Source organism: Lepidochelys kempii, chromosome 2 (assembly GCF_965140285.1).
Source record: "Lepidochelys kempii isolate rLepKem1 chromosome 2, rLepKem1.hap1, whole genome shotgun sequence".
NCBI classification, from domain to species: domain Eukaryota; kingdom Metazoa; phylum Chordata; order Testudines; family Cheloniidae; genus Lepidochelys; species Lepidochelys kempii.
This window is the reverse complement of record NC_136381.1, coordinates 240,255,574-240,278,168: the sequence shown is the minus strand read 5'-3', so window position 1 is coordinate 240,278,168 and position 22,595 is coordinate 240,255,574. Positions and strand designations below refer to the sequence as shown.

The following is a 22,595-nucleotide window of genomic DNA, read 5'->3' as shown; positions in this document are numbered from 1 at the left end:
CAGTAATGGTCTTGATTACACAACTCCAACTGGATTTGTATATTTTTATAAAAAGAACTTTAAAAAATGTAGAATTTTTCTGGAACCTTATGATCATTCTGATGAGATCTTAATATCCAAAGTCCTATCTATTTGGCATGGATATTGAAGATTACTTAACATTATTCATAAAGGTAAGGATTTGCTCTGCTCTTGTTCTCCAAAATTTTCTCTCCCTGCAGTGTAGTGTGTTAGTTGATTGCCACTCTTCACTACAAAATTAGTTGTATTTCAATGGTTCTGTAGTTGCAAAGCATTTTCGAATTATTGGGGGGGAAAGGTGCAAAATAAATACATTTATTAAACACTAATCCTAGGTGACCTTGACTAAGATAGCTAAGGTTAAGAATTTTGAAGCATAAAATAATAATTTCAGTTATGGCAAAGAATACTCAGGCAGAATAGAGACTAATGAAAGGGCTATATGACAACACAAATATGACTCCATATCTCGTCATAACTTTGGTTTCAGAGATGAGTAAAAATGCCTTTCTTGATGCCAGTCTACTGATGTTTTGGTCATCCCATGTTTGTTCTGCCAACATAGAGGTACCTGTTTATCAGCACTCAAAATAATGAATTCTGGTTCACATCGCTGCCAGTGGAAAGCTGAACACGCAATTTTATATTTTTCCAGTAGGGAATATTCTAATATACCACCCTTCTCTTCCTTTTGATGGTTGGAAATAAGTGTATTTCTCAGTACTGCCAAGCTCCTAAGCCTTCAAAAAGCATGAGTCAGACACAAAAATATCATAAAACTGGTTTAAAAATTCTGAGATTAAAATAGAGAGGCAAGGTAGTATCTTTAATGGGACCAGCTTCTGTTGGTGAGAGAGATAAGCTTTCAGGTTATACGTAACTCTTCTTTAGGTCTGGGACAGGTACAAAATAAATAAAAATGTATTTGCCTTTTAGTTATTGAGCTTGTAGGGGAACTTGCAAAAATTCAGCCTTAATGAAAAATTATGCACCTCTCTACTGGTTGTACAGAAGGGGCTCTACCTTGTCCTCGCTCTCCTTCTGCCTTTGTCTTATGCACATGCTTCCAGTTATCTATCCTCACATTTTTCTTTCCCTTTACTGTCCTACCCCTTTCCCCTCCCCCCTACACTTTTTCCATCTCCTTCTTACTCTCCACTTCCCCTGACTCCCTCCGGGCACTCTGCGTTCTTCTGCTTGTCTCTCTCTTACGTTTCCCAGCACTTCCTCAGTTTTTCCCCAGCTTCTTATATTCCTCTCTTCAGCCTCCTCCTAAATCCCACATTCCCTAGGTCCTCCTGTGTAAACTCCAATTTATCTCCTTCTTACACTTCCCTCATTCTTTCTGTTCCTTGCCTTCACCTCCACTAGCTCTTGTCTCTCCCTATCCCTTGCACCTTTATGACCTCTCTTCTGCTGTTCGCCTTCCCTTCTCCCATCCACCATAACAGACCAGTAGCCACCTTTGCTGAGTGCAGCTTGTCTTCAAGCTCACTAAAAACAAGGGAAGCTGGTGGCTACCTTCGCTTGTGGGGCATGGTCGGAGGTCCTCACACAAAGACCAGAGCCATGATCGCAATCTAGCTTGCAGGAAGGTTTGCTTCAGTCTCGTTAGGAAATGATGATGGCAAATTTTGCAAATGAAATGACAGCAATAGTGAGTTCAAAGGAACCCTAAAGAAACCCACCAGGAGCAGCGCTCGCAGTAAGCTCTGGGTTACATGTTTGGCACCAGTGCCCTTGCTTTTTGTTACCTGTAACACCCTGCTGCCCCAGGCCAGCACCAAAGCCCTGGGCTGGTACCACCACCCAGCCCTGCCCAGCCCCAGTGACAAAGCCCTGGACTGGTGACACCACACAGCGCAGCCCCGCCGGCGCAGCCCCGGTGACACAGCCCCAGACCCGCGGGGCTGTGCAGCATCAGGCCGGGCACAGGCCAGCACGGGCGTGCAGGGCGTCAACACAGGGCAGGCGAGTGACACACCCTGGATTTCAACCCAGTGACTGGGGCGGGGGAGCGCCAGGCGGCGGGTGCAGCTAGGACCCAGGGGCTGCCCCGGATACGGGGGTGTAGCGGGATCGGCTCCCTGTGGCAGCAGGCTGCTTGTCCAGGGGTAAGGGAGCGTAGTTGCCCCATTCCCAGTAGCCCTTTTCCCGCCGCTCCTCCCTCAGCGAGAGCACCGCGACACCCGCCCCGCCTTCCCGCGACTCCGGGACGGGCGAGACAGGATAGGCCGCGCCTGCGCACAAAGGTGCCGGAGGAGCGGGTGGCCGCTGGAGGAGGGGGAAAGACAAGAGGCGGCGGCCGCCGCGGGGCGGGGCGGGGCGGGGTGACGTCATGGCGCACCGTAGCTCTGGCGGCGTGACGCAGGCACGCAGAGGGCGAGCTGTAAGTTCCCTTCCCCCCGACGTTACGGGCCCTGCCTTGGGGGGGTGGGACGTGGCGGCTTCTCCCTGGTGCGGGCAGCCTCTCGCCGCAGGCCTCGCGCTTCCCGCCTTCCTCCCCCGCACGGGCTGGCGGGGCGGCTCCGGGCCGTGCGCGCTCGGACACCGCCCCGCCGGTCCTGAGCCCGGCTGCGGGGGGCGGTGCCGGGGGAAGCGGAGGTGGGGAGGGCGCCCTGGCGCGACCCGTCACTGAGCCGCAGCCCCGCCACACGCAGCCCCCGGGCCGAGCAGGGCCCGGCCCCGCCTCGCCCCGGGGCCAGCCGTCTCCCTGCGTGGCCCGGTTATTTAATTCTGAAGCGTGGCTGTAACTTGCGGAGAGGGAGTCCGCGCGGCCGGGGCCAGGGCTGAGCGGTCTCCGGCCGCTCCTGCGCCCCCCGGCCGCTCCGTCCCGCGGCCGGACGGCAGAGGGGGCCTGCCTGAGCCACGTGCTGCCCGTGGTGGTCGTGGCGGTACTTCCCCGATTCCCCACCCCGGGTCGGGTGCCGCCTGAGGCCTAGCTTCGGCCGGGGTGGCGGTGCCAAGGCATCGGACTTCTAAGTCTGAGAAAGCAGGTCTCTGAAACCTGTGGTTTTGAGGAGCAGCCGTGTTAGTCTGTATTCGCAAAAAGAAAAGGAGGACTTGTGGCGCCTTAGAGACTAACCCATTTATTTGAGCATAGGCTCATCCAAAGTGACGGAGTGATCCAAAGAGTTGTCACTTTGGATGGGCTATTACCAGCAGGAGAGTGAATTTGTGTGGGGGGGTGGAGGGTGAGAAAACCTGGATTTGTGCTGGAAATGGCCCAACTTGATCACTTTAGATAAGCTATTACCAGCAGGACAGTGGGGTGGGAGGAGGTGTTGTTTCATATTCTCTGTGTATATATAAAGTCTGCTGCAGTTTCCACGGTATGCATCCGATGAAGTGAGCTGTAGCTCACGAAAGCTTATGCTCAAATAAATTGGTTAGTCTCTAAGGTGCTACAAGTACTCCTTTTCTTTTTGCGAATACAGACTAACACGGCTGTTACTCTGAAACTGTAAGGAGAGTGATCCCTTAAGATGAGCTATAACCAGCAGGGCGGGGGGGGGGGAGAAGACCTTTTGTAGTGATAATCAAGGTGGGCCATTTCCAGCAGTTAACAGGAACTTCGGAGGCGCGGGGGTGAGGGAAACATGGGGAAATAGTTTTACTTTGTGTAATGACCCATCCACTCCCAGTCTCTATTCAAGCCTAAGTTAATTGTATCCAGTTTGCAAATTAATTCCAATTCAGCAGTCTCTCGTTGGAGTCTGTTTTTGAAGTCTTTTTGTTGTAATATTGCGACCTTTAGGTCTGAAATCGAGTGACCAGAGAGATTGAAGTGTTCTCCAGTGTGAAGTGGTTTATGAATGTTATAATTCTTGACATCTGATTTGTGTCCATTTATTCTTTTACATAGAGACTGTCCAGTTTGACCAATGTACATGGCAGAGGGGCATTGCTGGCACATGATGGCATATATCACATTGATGGATGTGCAGGTGAAGAGCCTCTGATAGTGTGGCTGATGTGATTAGGCCCTATCATGGTGTCCCCTGAATAGATATATGGACACAGTTGCCAACTGCACATCTACCAATGTGATACATGCCATCGCTGTATTTTCCACTGAATGCATCCGATGAAGTGAGCTGTAGCTCACAAAAGCTTATGGTCAAATAAATTGGTTAGTCTCTAAGGTGCCACTAGTACTCCACTTCTCAAAATGTTCTCCTTTAATGGGTGGGGTGGTTGGGCGCTGGGTGGATAAACAGGGTTCTCCCATGGAGACAGCAGCGTGACTTTAGAAGTGGTTCCAGGCGATGCATGTGTTTCCTATGTTCATGGTGACACTGCCTCGCAATGACACTGAAATGCATCACATCTACAACATGCTTGAGTTTGGGATGTCTACACTTGTAACGCTACAGCTGCAGCAGAGCTGTAGTGGAGATACTGGTGTTACAGAAGGGGTTTTTCTGGTCACCGTAGTAAATCCGTCTCTCCAAGAGGTGATAGGTCTGCAGAGCAATTTGTCAGTAGTGCAGTCTGCACTGGGGCTTCCGTCTGCTTAACACATTTCCCCGGGGATGTGACTTTTTCATGTCCTGAATGATATAGCTCGCTCTGCTGAACTTTTAGGTGTAGAATAGGCCTTCATAGATTTGAGTTTCTAATGCTAAGAGTTGCTGAATTCTTGCTATGCACATCAAAGTGCTGATGCCAAACTTGTAATACAGCTATACAAAAACCTTGGTATAAGTCAGATTTTGAGTTGTGTATAATGTGCAAATGTAAAAAGAACAGGCTGCACCCCAATATACTTATAGTGCCATCAGATATAAGTTTATACTCAAGACATGCAAAAAAGGGTGCACTATTAGCATTCAGTATTTAAAAGTTATAGTAATTGGGATTTGTACAGTGGCTTTCATTCATGGATCTTAAAGTGTTTTACAAATGGTATGGAATTAAGTCTCCTATAAGAAGCAAGGAAGCATTATATTTGGTGAAACTGAGGCACAGAGAGGGAATGTGCCCTATATGCGGTTTCAAAGCTAGTCTGTGGCAAGACCCAGATCTGTGCATTATCTACTAGACCAGTGCGCTAGTCTGGGATGCATGCCCCAGGTAGGTGCAAAGAAACATTAGGGGGTGTTTGGCAGGGCCTGGGGATGGGAAGGGTGTTCCACCTGGCTGTGCTCGGCCTCAGATCTGTCATGGCACCGGCTCCCAACTGTGGCCATGTTCCCACCCCCAACTGCGGCTGTGGCCCCAGCCTCAGCCCACTTACTCCTGTCCGCATGCCTCCCCCCTCCAGCCGTGGCCCTGGTTCCCGGGGGGGGGCATGCCAACATGAAAAGTTTAGGGACCACTTTACTAGACACTGACAGTTCTCCCATAAAGTATAAATATTATTTGTAAGCCACCAGATGGATGTGAGGCTTTTACAGCTTTATAAGGTTTCCTCTAAAACAGTGGTTCCCAAACTGGGGTTCGCAACCCCCTGGGGGTTTGTAGAACGTTACAGGGGGTTCGCCAGCAAAATTTCACTAATGGCGGCCAGAGGAACCCAGGCATTGGAGGCAGCAGGTGGGACCCGGTTGCAGGGTAGAGAGCTCGAGCCCCAGGGAGAGCGGGGTCGGGCGGTTGGGGCTGGCAGCCCGAGCCCCGGCAGTCAGTGGGACCTGCAGCCTGAGCTCAGTTGACTGGGGTGGTCAGTGGGGTCCGGCAGTAGGAGCCCCATGGAGTGCAGAGGAAATTTAAACTTAAATCCCTGGAAATATTCATTTTTAGGAGGGGGTTCATGAGATTTCACAATTTAGTGAAAGGGGTTCACGGGCTGTTAAAGTTTAGGAACCACTGCTCTAAAACATCAGGATTTTCAGTGGTGCCATGGTATCAGAAGGGACATAGCATTCATGTATGTTGCAAAGCTTGAGACCCACCAGTTTTTGAATTCACATAAAGGAAGGTATATAGTCTTTACCTCACTAAAAAATAAATGAGAAGGAATTCCAAGCATAATAGTTGCCATGGAGGAAGGTCTGAAGATGAAAATGGAAGAATAAAAAGGGAGTGTTGAAGAGGCAGTTTTGGGGTGATTGCAGTAGTGTATTCAGTGGGAGGGGAGTTGGAATTAAACACTTTTGAAAAACAAACAGTTTGGCTTTATTGTCTTAATATTTTGCTTTGGTGGAAAAACTACATCAATACCAGGCCTGAAGAAAAGTTCTATACAAAATCTTTTCTTGGAAGACGTTTATCCCTTATGTCATTTTGCTTTTCCGCCAACGACTATCTTGCTCTCATTGTTAATGTTAACTGAATATTTTCCATACAATACATCAAGATTTACATTAACCACCTAGCTTTTAAATACTATGTAACTTTGGTCACCTAACTTTAAGCTGATATCATTGGATTTTCTCTGATTGCTTTATTTAAACTTGTAGCTGCAATATGGTATGAAAACAGGAATTTGTATTTATTTTTCTTACAAAAAAATTGGATTTGAAAGATAGAAGTAGATCTGGCACTATGGAGTTATACAGTATTTGTGTGCAATATCATAGGTTTTAAATTGGACCATTCAGTAGGTAAAGTAGCTTGTCTCAGTATTTCTTTTTCAAACTCAAAGACAGCTATACCTCATTGAGTGCTAGTCCTGTGTGAAGTTGAGAGTTCAGCCCTTTATTTGTATTCAGAATGAAATTTTACATTTCTTCTCAAAGCAGAAATGTATTTTTTTCCTACTATGGTAACTTATTTTCTTCTGACTTAAAAAAATTCCAAAAGCCTTTTGGATGACATCAAACATGGACGTTTTTGGCCAGGAAAGAATTTTTCTGAAAGTTATGACTGAGAGGAAACAAGTTATGATGACTGTTATACAACTGTTATAATTAAGTTTGCAAGATAATATGTATGCTGATGAACTAAAATGTGCATTTGTAATATTTTTGCATAGCATTATATTTAATTATTAAGACTTTTCTTGGGTGGGGATGACTTATGAGGTTGGAAAAAATGTTATTGCTGTATGGCTGCAATTCAGATGTTAACGCTTCTCAGTGCTTGTCAGAATAATGGAATTCGAGGTACTTGATATATGTAAAAATATTTTTTTCCAAACCTGTATGAAGAAAAATGTTGGTGTCTTGAGCAGCCTTTATATTTATTAAAGTTTGTTAAGAACATTAATGCTGGCCAATTTAAGCAAATACAGCATACTTCTGACTTTATTTTTAAGTAGAGTTTTAGAAATACAGTTATGTGACTGTTATGTGTGTGTGTTTTTTTTTTTTTTAACATACAGGTATTATGATTATGCTACATTAAACTTGAACATTCTTTATATGCAACCTGAGCTGTTTCACGGATTTTTATGTGCTGTTAAAGAGGTAATGTGTCATTTATGGAAATATTTTAATGTTTTAAACATGTAGGTCAAAACTCTTAGTTTTGTGTGGTGTTCGCTGGCAGGTGGGTGCAACGTCAGATCATGTGTATGTGTGACTAACTTGCGTGAATGTCATGTTGATTTGAAAAGATTTTAGCTGGAAACATTGAAGCTATAGTGTTAGAAATTATTATGTATTTTAAAATGAGTAATAAAGCTTGTGATGCTTTAGATTTTATTAACTTTTTAGACATATTAATTCAAAGTACTTATTACTGTGATTTCTAGTCTAAAACTACTTGTAATGTACTTTAAGCCTTCTAGCAAAATTAATTATATCTCTTAGTACCATTCAGGAAAACAAATTGGAATGGGATTCTACTTTAGCAGTATTTAGTACTTTCTAAAATTCATGTTACAGTACCTTTGTACAATGTCCAGGAATTATTTTGTGCCTTTGTGAATAAACAGTAGACCAGAATATTTCAATATGGTATATTTTACTAAAGGTAATTGCTGGAATGCTTTTTCACAAATAAGAATTGACATGGATGGAATGTTTTATTGGCTGTAACACAGCAGGATGAATAAAGGTAAGTACCTCAAAGTAAGAAAATCAATATCCTTATAAAACATTTTAACTTGTTAATTCTTAGACATGGTCGGATTCATAGGCTGGTGTACAATTAAAATCTAGGACAGTGTAGCTACAGCGTTAAGGGGTATGAAAAATCCATACTTCTGAGCACTGTAGCTATGTTCACCTAACCCCTGGTGTAGACGTGGCTATGTCAACAGAACAATGCTTCCACTGACCTAGCTTCTGTTGCTCAGGGAGTTGATGTTCCTACAATGATGGAAAAACCCATTCTGTCACTGTAAGTCGTATCTACACTACAGGGTTATACCAACAGAGCTATGGCATGGTATCAGTGCCATTATTGTCCCCATAGCGTACATATGGCCTTCTTGTGAAAGACTGCAGGATTCATAGACTTTTTTTTTTTTTTTTAGTTTTTAAAAAGAGAGACTTAGAAAACATATCACAGAGTTTCCTTGAATCATGACTTTGAAAGAGTCACTGTGCATATATTTGCCCCATTCATTTTTTTATTGAAATATACAGGTGGGTGGTGGTGGTTTTTTTTTTTTTTGGCATTTAGCTTTTTAGTGTTGTTGGATATAGTAGGTAATATTAAGAAAAGCTTTCCTCCAGTCGACACTGTGAGGTCCTTGTATTCAGGAGTGAGGGTAGCCCCTATCCTCCCAAAATCCCCACCAGACCCTGCTTCAGGTTTCTTATAATGTCCTCCTTCAATTCGTAGGATATGAGGGGTTCTCTAAGCAAAACAAACAAAAGAAAGGCACTTCTCTCTTTCTCTTCTGAGAGAGGGTAATTCAAGTGACAGAAAAGAAAGGCAAAGGTGGTCTGTCTCTTAGCCAGTCTTTCAGGAGGTGTTTCAGTGGGTCTGTTGCCTTTAATTAAGGGCTACCTCCAGCCTCTACTCTTGAGACATTCTTGCAACTGGTCCATGCAGCTCCAGGGGCAGTAAAGCTAGAGACTGTTTCCGTCTTGGCTGATCTCCATCTGAGATTAGCAGTCCTTTCCCTGTAACAGGTTTTCCCTTTTTAAACTCCCTGCTCCCATCCCTGCATTCACCCAAAGCAGGCCTTACAGGTGTGCCTGGTTGGTGTTGGATGAGCCCAGAAGAGTTTGTTAGTCCCCTTGCCACCAGAGTAAGGTGGTGCCCCTTCACAAAAAGTCCATTCAAAAATGTTTATGGTTCAGCAGCAGTGAAAAGATTAGCACTGGTATTTATTCTTACCTGCACTCATGCTGGGCTTGTGCTGTTGCATGCCAGAACTAAATGCTGCGTTACTGATTTTTTAAAAATGCTGAATAAGGGACCATCATGTGTTTTGTTTTGGGTGTTCTTTGTTCCTTTTTTTTTCTTTTTTAACATTTTCCTGAGACATAATTAAAATATTCCCCTATAATGGAAAACCAAACACAAATGTATTGTGCTAATACGTGAGAACCACAGCATGAAACATATTAGTATACTTTCATTACCTAGACTGAGTGAAATGCAAACCTTTCCCAACAATAAAAGATACAAATCACACTTAAAAATAATTTTTATTTTGTAATGGTTCCTTTTACATTTTGAAATTAAATACAAATGTCATTATTTCATGTTTTTCTCTCTGCCTTCCTTCTCTGTGTGGTCAGTATCACATGAGGTCTTTAGTGCTTTTTTAATATATCGTGTTGGAGAATTCTATCTGGTTCTTTGGAGTTCTGCTATTGTAGTCTGGTCAAGTCTTTCTGAAAAGCAAGATAGTTTAGCCTCTGCTGTTTTGTTTGCTCTCACAGATTCTAAGGCCAGAAGGAACCATTATGATAATCTAGTCTGATGTCCTAGCACAGGCCATAGAAATACTCTAGAACAATACCTAGATCAGTATCTTCTAGAAAAACATCCAATCTTGACTTACAAATGGTCAGTCATGCAAAATCCTCCATGACCCCTGGTAAATCATTCCAATGGTTAATGAATGTCACCATTAAAAATGTATGCTTTATTTCTAGTCTGGATTTGTCTAGATTCAGCTTCCAGCCAAGGGATTGTGTTAAACCTTTCTCTGTTAGATTGAAGTGCCCATTATTAAATATTTGTTCCCCAGGTAGGTACTTACAGACTAATCAAATCACCCCGAACTTCTATTTTTAAGCTAAAGAGACTCAAGGAGTTCAATCTATCACAATAAGGCATGTTTTCTAATTCTTTAAATCATTCTCGTGGCTCTTCTCTGAACCCTCTCCAATTTATCAACACCCTATTTGAATTGTGGACACCAGAACTGGACAGAGTATTCTAGCAGTGGTTGTACCAGTACCAGATAACAGAGGTAAAATAACTACACCTACTCAAGATTCCTTGTTTATGCATCCCATGGTTGCATTCGCTCTTTCGACCACAGTGTCACACTGGAAGCTCATGTTCAGTTCATTATCCACCAAGATCCCCAAATTGTTTTTAGAGTTACTGCTTCCCAATATAGGGTCCACCATCCTGCAAGTGTGGCTTACGTTCCTTGTTCCCAGATGTACACCTTTACGTTTAGCCATATTGTAAATATATGATATGATGGCAACTTTAAGTGCATCTGTTGTTTATGTTAATGCAATTGTGACATGCCCCGGGGTACAGTTTGGACTGTTGTGCCCCCTTAACTCTCCAGTCTGGTCTGTACTATGACCTGCTTTGCTGTGTGCGCTGCCACTCTGTCCACTCACCCCAGCCTCTAGCATGCAGGTCACACCCAGACAACTATCAGGGTGCTATGCCCAGCCACTCTTGAATTACATATAGGGTGACACCTGCATATCATTAGTCTCAGCCTTTCCACCCCAGAAATGTAAAGTTTTGTACTGTTCAGTTTCTTGCTAAGCAATACAAGCTCATAAGTCCATCATTTTATCAAAGAAAATTAATATGCACTAGCCTTTGTTAACCTGAGAAAAGATTCCCCAAGCCCTTCAGTGAAAACCGCACAAGTTTACATAAAACATCAAAATACATTTATTAATGAAAGAAAAGCTAGATTTTAAATGATTATAAATGGTATAAGCATAAAAGGTCAGAATTGGTTGCAAAAAGAAATAAAAGGTAAGAATCACCGTCTAATTCCTAAACTTTACCAAGCTAAGTCAAATCTAAAACAATAAGGTTTCTCTTACCCAAAAGCCTACAGCAGTCTGTGCTGATGGGAAAGTTTTTTTCCACTCAGGACCACTCCCCCAGTTCAGTGTTGTTTCTAACTTTCAGATGATCATGTTACCTTCAGTATAGGGGGAGGAGATGTGGTCTGATGATGTCACTGTCCCTTATTTTATACTGTCCTCCAGGTGCTGGAATTATCCTTTTTGTGTCATGAGGTTAGGCAACCCCACTGACTAGGTGCTCAGCACTCAGTCCTTCATATGAATGGCAAATTCTTGCTTGCACTTTCTGTATACATGAGACTTGACATGTAAGGCTTGTGTTTACAGTTCCTTTGTTATTTTTAAGGACCTGGTCTGTGGCCTCTTCCGAGACTCTCAACATGTTTCAGTAACAAACATATATTAAAATCTCATAACTTCATATACAGCGATTATACATACATTTAAACAGAACAGTAATGTTCAACAGATGATGACTTTTCCAATATCTCACACGGTATACTTTGTATAAAATATATCATAACCATATATAACTGGTGAATATGGAGGTGGAAGGTGTCACAGCAGTATTTTGGATGTTCTGAGTCCTCTCCTATAAGTGGCTTCAACTGAGTCAACATTATAAAAAAAATGTTTTTTTAAAACTGATGTCATGGATGCTTTTAGCATAGTTAAACCTTGTAGGAGGATGTTATCACATATTGTGAAGAAGCATGATGAAAATCTTGCTAATAAATATTAAAAGTATAATCAAATTACACTATAACACTATCTGTAGAACAATTAACCTGTGGTGCAATCAACTTATGTTCTTATTAAGCAAGGATACAAAACTACGCAAATATTTAATTAAGGGGCGATCATCTCATGTTTGCTTACCCTGTCTTTTAAACACTTTATGAGAGAACTTTATTTCATCACTTAAATTGTAAAGTACCGTTGGATCATTGGTTACCATCTGAAATCACTTATAATGAGGACACTATACCAAGATGCTTTTTTGGAGGGATGCTAGCTAATCTATGAAAATGACAACTTTTGTATTCAACTGTCAGTGTACTTTTAATCACTACAGTAATGTAAAGGAAAATAGTAATAAGTAGGTTGATACATGATTCAGGTCTGCACCCTGTTGTGGTTTCTTCATTTCTGGTTGTGTCTCATGATGTGAAACACCTGTAATTTTCCTGGGAAACATTTTTTGCACTAGCATCTTGAAAGAGTTGAATTACTGATCTGTAGAATTATGTAAAAAACAAACAGAATAGTTTCTGCAATATTTTGAGTTGTCACTAATTTAATTTTAAACCATTATACAAAGCAGGACACTGCAATTGCGAGAAATGCAATGATTCTTCAATTGAATTGTTCAGCATGTATTATAGTACATATTTTTATTATTTCATTGCATAGCAGCTTCACCTTGATTTGGTATATTGTCTAGTCCATTAACAGTATTTTTATTCTGCAACAAATCTACAATTTCATTTTATAATTAAGGACTGTTTAAAAAGTTCAGAACAATGTTGGCTTTTGAAAAAAATTAACAATGTAACAACTTATTGCCTGGAAGCATATATGTGCTGAAACATACTGGCAGTTTTTAAATCAACACTGGATGTTGTTTTAAAAAATATGTGCTCTACAAATTATGCTGGGGAAATTCTGTGGTCTGTGTTATACAGGAGGTCAGACTAAATGATCACAGTGATTCCTTCTGGTCTTGGAATCTATCCTTTATCCTTCATTTTCTGGCAGCACCTTCAACAGCACTCCCTTCTCCATCTAAGTCATTTGTGTCTATGTAGGGGTGATAATTGCCAGGGGCACTCATTGAAGTTGCAGTCCCCTACAACCACAAACCTCAGAGGTGAAAGGGAGGTGGAGGAGACCAAGGTATTCTTGTGGCTGACTTGGTACCTGACAAGGAGTAGCAGACATAAATGAGGTAGGAAGGCAGCTAGCAAGATATGTTTGGTTCAAGGAGATTTAAGAGTTGCAGGGGAAGTTAACCAAGTCTGACTTAGCAGGATCCATGAGTGAAGTTATGCTGGGCATGTCTTCACTACCACCTTTGGTCAATGAAAGTTGTATCAACGTACTGCTGCCGAAGTTTGTATGTAGCTCGTTCGTGTGCATGCTTGGCTGCTCGTTGTTGGAATCAGGGCCTGCAGCAAAGTAACCTAATGTGTGCAACTGGCCTGTAGGAGGCTGCATGATTGGCTTAAAGCCAGCAGCAACAGTTTGGCGGCTGCTCAAAGCATTTGCCCGTGGCTATGATGGCTTCTGTGCCTGCTTTTTTCTGCCTTGTTCCAGCCCCGCACTTGTCTTGGCCACAGCCATGCCGCTGCCTTGCCTTGTTCTGGTTCTGATTCCTGGCTTCTGACTCTGACCATTGGCTCTAGCATCTGGCCTCTGTCTCAGATTCTGGGCTCCTACTCCTGGCTTCTGACCCTGGATCTGATCCCTGGCTCTGGTCTCTGACTCTGGTTTTGACACTAGGCTCCGATTCTTGGCTACCAGCTTCTTTTCTGATCTCTTGGTCTGACTCCTGTTTTGACCATTGGGCATGACTTCTGCTTCAGTCACTAAGCATGACAACCATGTCCTGGTCACATAACACTTGCTTTGGCGCTGTACATAATGCAAGGATTTGTAGCACTGGGTTCCTGGGGTAAGGCACACACATCCCTGTTTTGGCACTAGCCATAGAGTATCAACAGAAAGGACTACTTTTCTATGGTTATGCAAGCGTTGGGGATGCTTTACTGATATCAATGTGGGCTGGTCAGGGAAGGTGCTTGATGCTTGGGGAATAATCTGTCGCCAGGGTGGTGGAGTGGCTAATTTTGAGCAGCCAGACATAAGGGACATTACAAGAGCTTAACATGGAGCTATGCAGTTGAGGGAGCATTTGAAAGAGGACTTTAATGGTCAGCCACAGTAGTGTTCTGTGCTAGACTGTTCTCTGGGCCTGGAGCTTTGGGTGCTGCTAGGAATAGTGTAGTGCTTTCTATACATTTAAAAATATGAGTAGGTATTTTCCTGAAGGTCTGAATTTTATGGTGCTTGCTGTATATTTACAAGTCGTATGTGCTTCGAGTACTACTGTGTATTCTGCAATAAGTGTTGTGAACTAATGAAGATAATTATATTTCCCCCAAATAGAAAGTTGTTTTTCTGCACCGCTTTTGCCATGCAATGTGCAAAAAAGAAAAATTAACAGAATGGGACTTCTAAATTGGAAAGGCAGAAAACATTTCTGTCCATTTCAGTGCACAAATGTACTTCATCATGGCTACACATATCTGTGAGAACTGCCGCTGTCAGTGTATGTGAAGTTGTGGTTTTCCTTAATGTGCCCTGGTTGATAATAAGACATGCTTATTAACATTTCTGCTGTGGAGCTTCTGTGCACAGCACCACACTCCAGCCCTAGCCACACTGAGTATGACTCATCTAGTGCAAGAAGCAGTGAGGAAAGAATTTCAGTTGCATGAAACGATAACATTTTGATCCCTATTCCATGGGTACGAGTATAGGGCAGTGCCAGTGAATATTGGCACCATTTTCCGTAGGTGGTGATGGTTTTAGGTGATATCTCACTCTTGAGGGTAACTAAAGCACAAAGAGCACAGCTGCTATTGACATCCCAAAGCTGTCGGGGCCCATCTGCCGCTAGCCTGTTCCACTGTTATGGTGCCAGCCAAAAGTCATCACAGTGGCATGGGAAAGTAGCCTACTGAGGAGGAAGAAATAAGGTAGCTATCCCTAGAAACCTCCAGGAGAGGATTTTAGGGTACATCCATGTAAGTTTCATAGAGATCTCTCAGGAGGATACAAGGGACATCCCTTTGAACGTAAACTGCACTGCATGGCGTCTCCTTGCCAAACTCAACAGGAGAATGAAAAGCAGATGGCAGCTCTGCCTCTCTTTGTTATACAAGAAGAGGGAATGGTACTAGTAAAACAGTGAAAAGTTGATACCTGTGACTTGTTGATACCTGTGACTGTGAGTTGGGCTGGGCACCATATTTAAATTTAAAAGTCGTAAGGAAAAATGCATGCACACATTTACTAGAGGTTTCTTCCCCCTTCTTTGGGCTCATCCATGCTTGGCTGGCAGACTGGCTAAACAGCGGTTGAGTCTCGAGCAGGTCCTAGGTTGTGGCCCCATGCTGAATTTTCCCTCCTCTTCTTCATTGTTCATGGTAGGGGTCTTTGTTTCAAGTTCCTCTGAAGCATCCATGGTGTTCTGTGGGATGATGATGGGGGTCTCTGTCAAGTATGGCATGCAGCTCATTATAAAAGTGTCAAGTCTGCGGCTCAGCAACAGATGGGTTATCGCACTTCCTGGCCTTGTGGTGTGCCAGGCACAGTTCCTTTGCTTTCATGTGGCGTTGCTGCTGCTCTCTGTTGTACCCCTTTGCCTGTATTCCACATGCAGTCTGCTTATAAATGTCCACTTTTTGGTGGCTGCTCTGTAGATGTGCTTGCACAGCCTCTTCTCCCCACAGGCCCAGGAGATCCAATACTCCTGTCTACTCTAGGCAGGAGTTTGTCTAGTGCATGGAGCTAGTATGGTCCTTTGGGCAGTTGGACTCAACAAGGGATAACTGTTACGTGTGCTCATCAAGGTGGGCCATCAGGAAAAGGCCTTTTCAAAATTACTCATGAAGTTTTAAATAGGGATGTAAAATGTTAACCGACATTAACCATTAACCCCTGGCTGCACAGTGTGGCGCTGTCCACCCCAGCCCTGGCTGTGCAGCCCTGCCCTGGCTGTGCAGTTCCGGCCGTACCCCGGCCACACCACTCTGGCCACGCCATGATGGATGCTGGCCGGACCCCAGACCTGGCCCCACCCCGCTGGCCGACCAGCCAACCGCAGCCCCACAGCCAGGCAACTGGCCCCAAGAGCAACCCCTACCCCTCTTCATTTAAACAGTTAACTGTTTAAATGATCAAATTTTAATCCTTTAAATAGTTAACTTTTAAAACAATATTTATATCCTTAGTTTTAAAGGGAAGGAGGCTTTCAGTCTCCATGACCCCTGAGCAGTGGAGTTTAAAATTGTGACCAGAGAGGTCACTGTCACAGGGAGTGGGGCATGTGGGAAAGGTGCTGGAGGACTAATAGGGTCAACGTAGGTCAAGCAGTGTCTACACTGGCATGGTGTTGACGTCAATAGGTTGGCAATGATTCCACACCATTTGGGGAGGTGGTTTTACTGCATTGCTGTAAGGAGGCGTTTATGTCAGCCAGAGACAAATTTTGGTGTAGACGTGCAAATTTTGGTGTAGATATGTTGCAAGGTAACTTATGTCAACGTAATTTTGTAGCATATACCAGGCCCTGGAATGATCAGTGGAATCTGAGTTCAGCCTTTGGAGAGAATCTTTGTTCTCCCGGTGACGTTTGAGTGCGGAAGAATCAGACCTGTCAAGTTGCCGTAGCCCAAGTAATGGGACTCAGTATGTGACAAAGATCCAAAATGAGGGAAACAAAAACTACCCATTCAGCAAAGTGAAAATCCTGTGGGCTCCTTTCCTTAGTCGAAAGAACTCTTTCTATATCTCAATGTCATGATACTTCATTTGAGGTAAATACATTACACCACTGAAAGTGAGGGGAATATATAAAATTTGTGCACAATGTAGATAACTTGGATGAAAATGTGTGATATCCCTCAAAAACGAGATACACACAAGAGGTATGGGAAAGAGTGCTTTTGGAATATTTGTGTTGACAGGAGAGAGGCTAGAAAGGTGTGGGAAGAAGGAGAGAAGTGATACTGCAGTCTGTTGTCTGTCTCAGAATATGTGTACTTCCACAATATAAAGTCAGACATAAAAAACAACAAAAAATATTAAATTTCCACAAATATTTAATATATTGTGTTCTAAAATTTTAACTATTTTATTTTTAATACATATTTATACATTGTTAAACCCCAGAGTTTTTCATCGAAAGCTTCTATTTCAACATACATTGATGCTTTCTATATACTTTTGAGTAGGGTAGCAAGGGATCCCTCTGAATCTTTATATGGCAAGTAATGAACAATGTTAAAGACTGAAAAAGGACTTGCTTTCTTTGTTCACATTCCTCTCTCACGGTATATACATAATATACATTTTGCTCTCCATTTGCTTGAGTTGCTATATGTAATTATTTTGTGTCCTGCAATTTTGACAGGATATTGGATAAAAATGCATGTTCATTTATGGGATTTCTCTGCATAATATCCGTTTCATAACGTAACTCTCTAACAAGGCCTTGGGCTTTGGGGTGTGTATCCCAGTGCACCTGGGTTGGCTATTGGGCCCTTTAAAACAGGAAGTGGTAGTCTCAGTTCACATGATAGGAACAACCATGTGGCTTGTAGTGATTAACTCACCTCCTAGACAGGGGCAGTAGGCTAGAGAGATCCAGAGTTAAGGAAGCTCTAGTGGGGAGTCTTTCCCTAGTAGACAGGAAAGGACTAGCTAATAAGGAAAGCTGTGTCCTTTCATTTCCCAGCTGCAGAAGGCGGGAAAGGTGTGTTAGTGTGTTGTGTTGTTTGGAGCATTTTTGCATCATGTATTTATTAATCACCTCTCTGAGTAGTATAAGTATGTAGTATAAGTATAATTGAATTTGAGCACTGGGCTTTTTTGGACTGCTCCAGTTGGTTAACCTGTCAACCCACCAGTTTACGAACTGGTATTGTTGTACGACTGCTTTTTGGCTCAGACGTCTTATCAGCCTGCTATTTCCATGAAATAGAACTGGATGCCACAAGGGATAAACTTCTATCATTCTTGAGCTTTGTGATCTCTCCGTGTTTCTCAGCCCAATCAGAACAAAGTGGGTGGTCTGGAGACAGCATGTATTCAGAATTAAGGGAATGGGGCTTAAATTATATACATTTTCAACCGAGTGTCAGTCTCTCTCAAATGTTTATTATTCCTTAAATGGTGAAAGTACATAAAGCAGAAAAATATTGTTATGAAAATACAAAGGCTTATATTCTATAAAAATCACACAGATAACATTGTGGGTGTAAGACACTATGTGTGATTAATCGAGCAATCTCACACTACCAGTCTACTGGAAAAGTACCTACAATTAATAATATGTTTGGGTATTCAGTGGACTTTATAGTTGCTGTATTAAGCACATTTTTCTGCTTTGTTGAAAGAGGAAAACAAATTGGTCTTACCTTTGGAAAGAAGTACTCTTCCCTGCACCTAAATGCTTCAGCTGCCTTTTGTAATATTCAAAAATGGTTGATTCTGTCCAGCAAAGTGGAGGGGAAGAACTATTGGGCACATCTTTATATTATATACATGATATCCTTCCAAAAACCCCAACAAACTGCCTTTGACAATATTGTTCCTAATGGCCAGAGAAGAAAATGACCTTGAAAGCCTTTGATCCTCCCATTTCCTGCTTCCAGCAAAAAAAACGGGGACTTTCCAGGAGTCACTTCCTGGGTAAGGTGTTCACTTGTAGTTCCCACCCGGAAATCCATTTACAGGTCAATCACATCCATACAGCTCTTGAGGATATTTTTCTTTAACTTACTCAGTGATATTTTGTGTTTGTCTGTCATTTCATTGAAGGTTGCACCTCTCTCTCTGTTTCAATTTAAAGCATTCATATTTCCTGTGAGAAGCAATTACTACTTTATTTTTCAAGAACTCCTCACACTTAACTTCACTCATATTTTTCTTCTCAATTACACTGAATATTTTCTGTAGAGACTTGAAAGCCTGAGATAAAGGCACTCTGTCAGCATGGAATACATAGGTATCAGATTATGACCTCCATCTTGTATTATGTGATGAACTCATGTTCAAATGTGCACAAGACATGTGCATTAAACTGCATTACACAGAGATGCCATGAAGAGGAAGGTGCTTGATATCTTATTGACGGACTAACACTGAGAAGCCATCAAGACTTCAGTCTCAGGCCATCACCTTTATTTCTGTCTCTGCAACCTTGGAATGATTGTTTTCTATACGGTGGGCCAGATGTGACGAGTGGGTTGGAGTGTACCAATAAAGCATATGGGGGGGAAAAAAAGAGACCGAGACTCTGCTTAAAAGTGACTTGCTGTTCTGGGTAGGAGGCAACCATTGCCAGACAAAAAGGGCTTGCAGGAACAAGTTGGGAGGAGCTTGAAACCCAAACAGGTCTTGAACTCACAAGAAAGGGTGAGGTAAGACATGCTAAAGATTCATCTCAGGACTTTTGTTGTTTTCTGAGATCTTTGGCTTGTGTATCAGCTAGCCAAGCTTCCATCAAGGATGGAAGAAGTTGGCACTGGGTATCTTAATGAACTGAATATTTATGATGAAATTTGTCTGCCTGCCAGTCTGCTTTTTTGGCGTCGTCAAAATCCTATGCTAATACAGACTGAAAGCAAATGAAATTAGAATAAAGATCCAAGTGGTAGACAAAAGTACTAAAAACAAATTGCAGCAGAGAGCCACTCTAACTCTAATCAGTCCTTAAGAATTCCACTCCCTCTCCTAATAATGTCTTTTTAACTGACATGCTCTTATGGATCCACAGGATAGGTGCTATGCCCCCCACTTGGAACAGTCTCTTGTAGGAACCCCTGACATGTGCCAGACTGCCAAGTGGTCTCACTGTTCCTTCAGGGTAGGCTACCGCCTGCTGAGATCGAACCTCTGGGGCTTCAGCACTCCCGCTTCACACCGTGAGCGCTGTTCAGCAAGTCCAATTGAAATAGACTCTTGGTAGACACTTGTATGGTCCTCGGGGATTAATGCACCTCATCAGGTATTTACAGGGACACTCAAGCAGCATTTTAAAAACCGTATGGGTTAGTAGTCAACTGGAACACAGCATAAAAAGTCCTTAGGTTACCATAGAGAAATGAAAGTTAAAGCATAGTCCATTCTGGTCATTCCAGAGTAGTCTACCAACCATGCTGTAATGAACTTCATTTTCAGGCGCTCTCTCTCTCTCTCTCTGACCCCCTTCTTTCTGAGTTCTGAGCGCTCTTGACTTCTAGTTTAACCCCTATGATGACATCATTGCAGGAAAGCAAGGAATACAGGCTTAGCAAAGGAATTTCTTAATCAGCGACTTCACTCCTTAAAGGCATTCCAGAGTTATAGATCTTTGAAAAGAATAAAAGTCCTGAGATGCACCCTCCCCATGTCTGAACTTGCCCCCTTATTGTGAGTCCAAAGTCTATTAGTATTTCAAGCTGAGCTGGTCTCTCCTGCTGTCTTGTTCTTGTAAGCCCTTGTTGTCTGGCAGTGATCTGTCCCCTCCCTGTCATCCAGAGCAGAACCCTGTTGTTAAATAGAGACACTGTCTCCCTGACATGTGCTGTGAGAAGCACCCATCTTCCATGCAGAAAAACTATTCCATGGTAGTGAGCCAGTCACTGAGAGATAATTAAGGCCGATGGCCCTAGATTAGTCATGATGGCTTCACAGGGTGGATTGATTTAAATTCAGATTTAAATAATTATTTCAGTCACCAAGTAGAAACCTACATTTATATAATTATTTTAATTAACTTTTCCATTTGTACTTCAGTTATTTTTCTAAAGAAAAGTGTATTCTCGTTAGCTGATATTGCTATTAAAACATGTTGATTTACAACAAAATAGAGCCTTTACAATAGATTTGGTACATCTTTAACTTTTTGCTTATGATTTGTGTCAAGCTGTATTAGGATGGTAATTGGAATTTAATTAAACACACAAAACAGTATATAAAATATTTTTTGTTAGGCCAAACAACCTTAAATATTTTAGGTACATAAACTTCTCTTATCAAAATGTTTTACATTTACAACTAAATGATAACATAAGAACGGCCATACTGGGTCAGACCAAAGGTCCATCTAGCCCAGTATCCTGTCTTCCGACAGTGGCCATTGCCAGGTGCCCCAGAGGGAGTGAACAGAACAGGTAATCATAAAGTGATCCACCCTCTGTCACCTATTCCCAGCTCCTGGCAAACAGAGGGTAGGGACACCGTCCCTGCCCATCCTGGTAATAGCCATTGATGGATCTATCCTCCATGAATTTATCTAGTTTTTTTTGAAGCCTGGTATAGTCTTGGCCTTCACAACATCCTCTGGTAAAGACTTCCACAGGTTGACTGGATGTTGTGTGATGAAATACTTCCTTTTTTGTTTTAAACCTGCTGCCTATTTCATTTGGTGATCCGTAGCTCTTGTGTTATGAGAAGGAGTAAATAATGCTTCCTTTCTCCACACCAATCATCATTCTATAGACCTCTATCATATCCTCCCTTTGTCATCTCTTTTCCAAGCTGAAAAGTCCCAATCTTATTAACCTCTCTTCATGTGGAAACTGTTCCATACCCGTAATAATTTTTTTGCCCTTTTCTGAACTTTTTCGAGTTCCGATATATATTTTATAAGATGGGGCGACCACATCTGCATGCAGTATTCAAGATGTGGGCATACCATGGATTTATATAGAGGCAATATGATATTTTATATCTTATTATCTATCCCTTTCTTCATGATTCCCAACATTCTGTTAGCTTTCTTGACTACTGCTGCACATTGAGTGGATGTTTTCAGAGAACTATCCACAATGACTCCAAGATCTCTTTCTTGAGTGATAGCAATTAATTTAGACCCCATCATTTTATATGTATAGCTGGGATTATGTTTGCCAATGTGCATTACTTTGCATTTATCAACTCTGAATTTCATCTGCCATTTTGTTGCCCAGTCACCCAGTTTTGTGAGATCCCTTTGTAGCTCTTCACAGTCTGCTTTGGACTTCACTATCTTGAGTAGTTTTGCATCATCTGCGGATTTTGCCATCTCACTGATTACCCCTTTTTCCAGATCATTTATGAATAAATTGAATAGTAGTGGTCCCAGTACAGACCTCTGGGGGACACACACCCCTATTTAGCTCTCTCCATTCTGAAAACTGACCATTCCTACCCTTTATTTCCTATCTTTTAACCAGTTACCGATCCATGAGAAGACCTTCTCTCTTTTCCCATGACAGCTTGCTTTGCTTAAGAGCCTTTGGTGAGGGACCTTGTCAAAGGCTTTCTGAAAATCTTAAGTACACTATATCCACTGGATCCCCTTTGTCCACATGTTTGTTGACTCCCTCAAAGAATTGTAGTAGATTGGTGAGGCATGATTTCCCTTTTAGAAAAACCATGTTGACTCTTCCCCAACAAATTATGTTCATATATGTGTCTGATAGTTTTGTTCTTTATTATAGTTTCAACCAGTTTGCCTGGTACTGAAGTCAGGCTTACCCGCCAGTAATTTCCAGGATCACCTCTGGAGCCCTTTTTAAAAATTGATGTCACATTAGCTATCATTTGGTCAGAAGCTGATTTAAATGTTAGTTTATAAACCACAGTTGTTAGTACTTCAGTTTCACATTTGAGTTCCTTCAGAACTCTTGGGTGAATCCCATCTGGTTCTGGTGACTTATTACTGTTTAATTTATCAATTTG

The 22,595-nt window shown here is 42.4% G+C and overlaps 1 protein-coding gene across 2 annotated transcripts in view; it reads left to right on the top strand.

Moving 5' to 3' along the window:
* Positions 1-2,328: 2,328 nt before the first annotated feature.
* The window catches only part of ZNF438 (zinc finger protein 438), a 99,998-nt gene continuing 79,731 nt past the window's right edge, over positions 2,329-22,595 (top strand). For both annotated transcript variants that reach the window (XR_013635441.1, XM_073334393.2), the window contains exons 1-3: positions 2,329-2,410; positions 7,286-7,370; positions 7,879-7,962. The gene's annotated coding sequence lies outside the window, so the exon portion shown is untranslated. The remainder of the gene's footprint in view (positions 2,411-7,285; positions 7,371-7,878; positions 7,963-22,595) is intronic.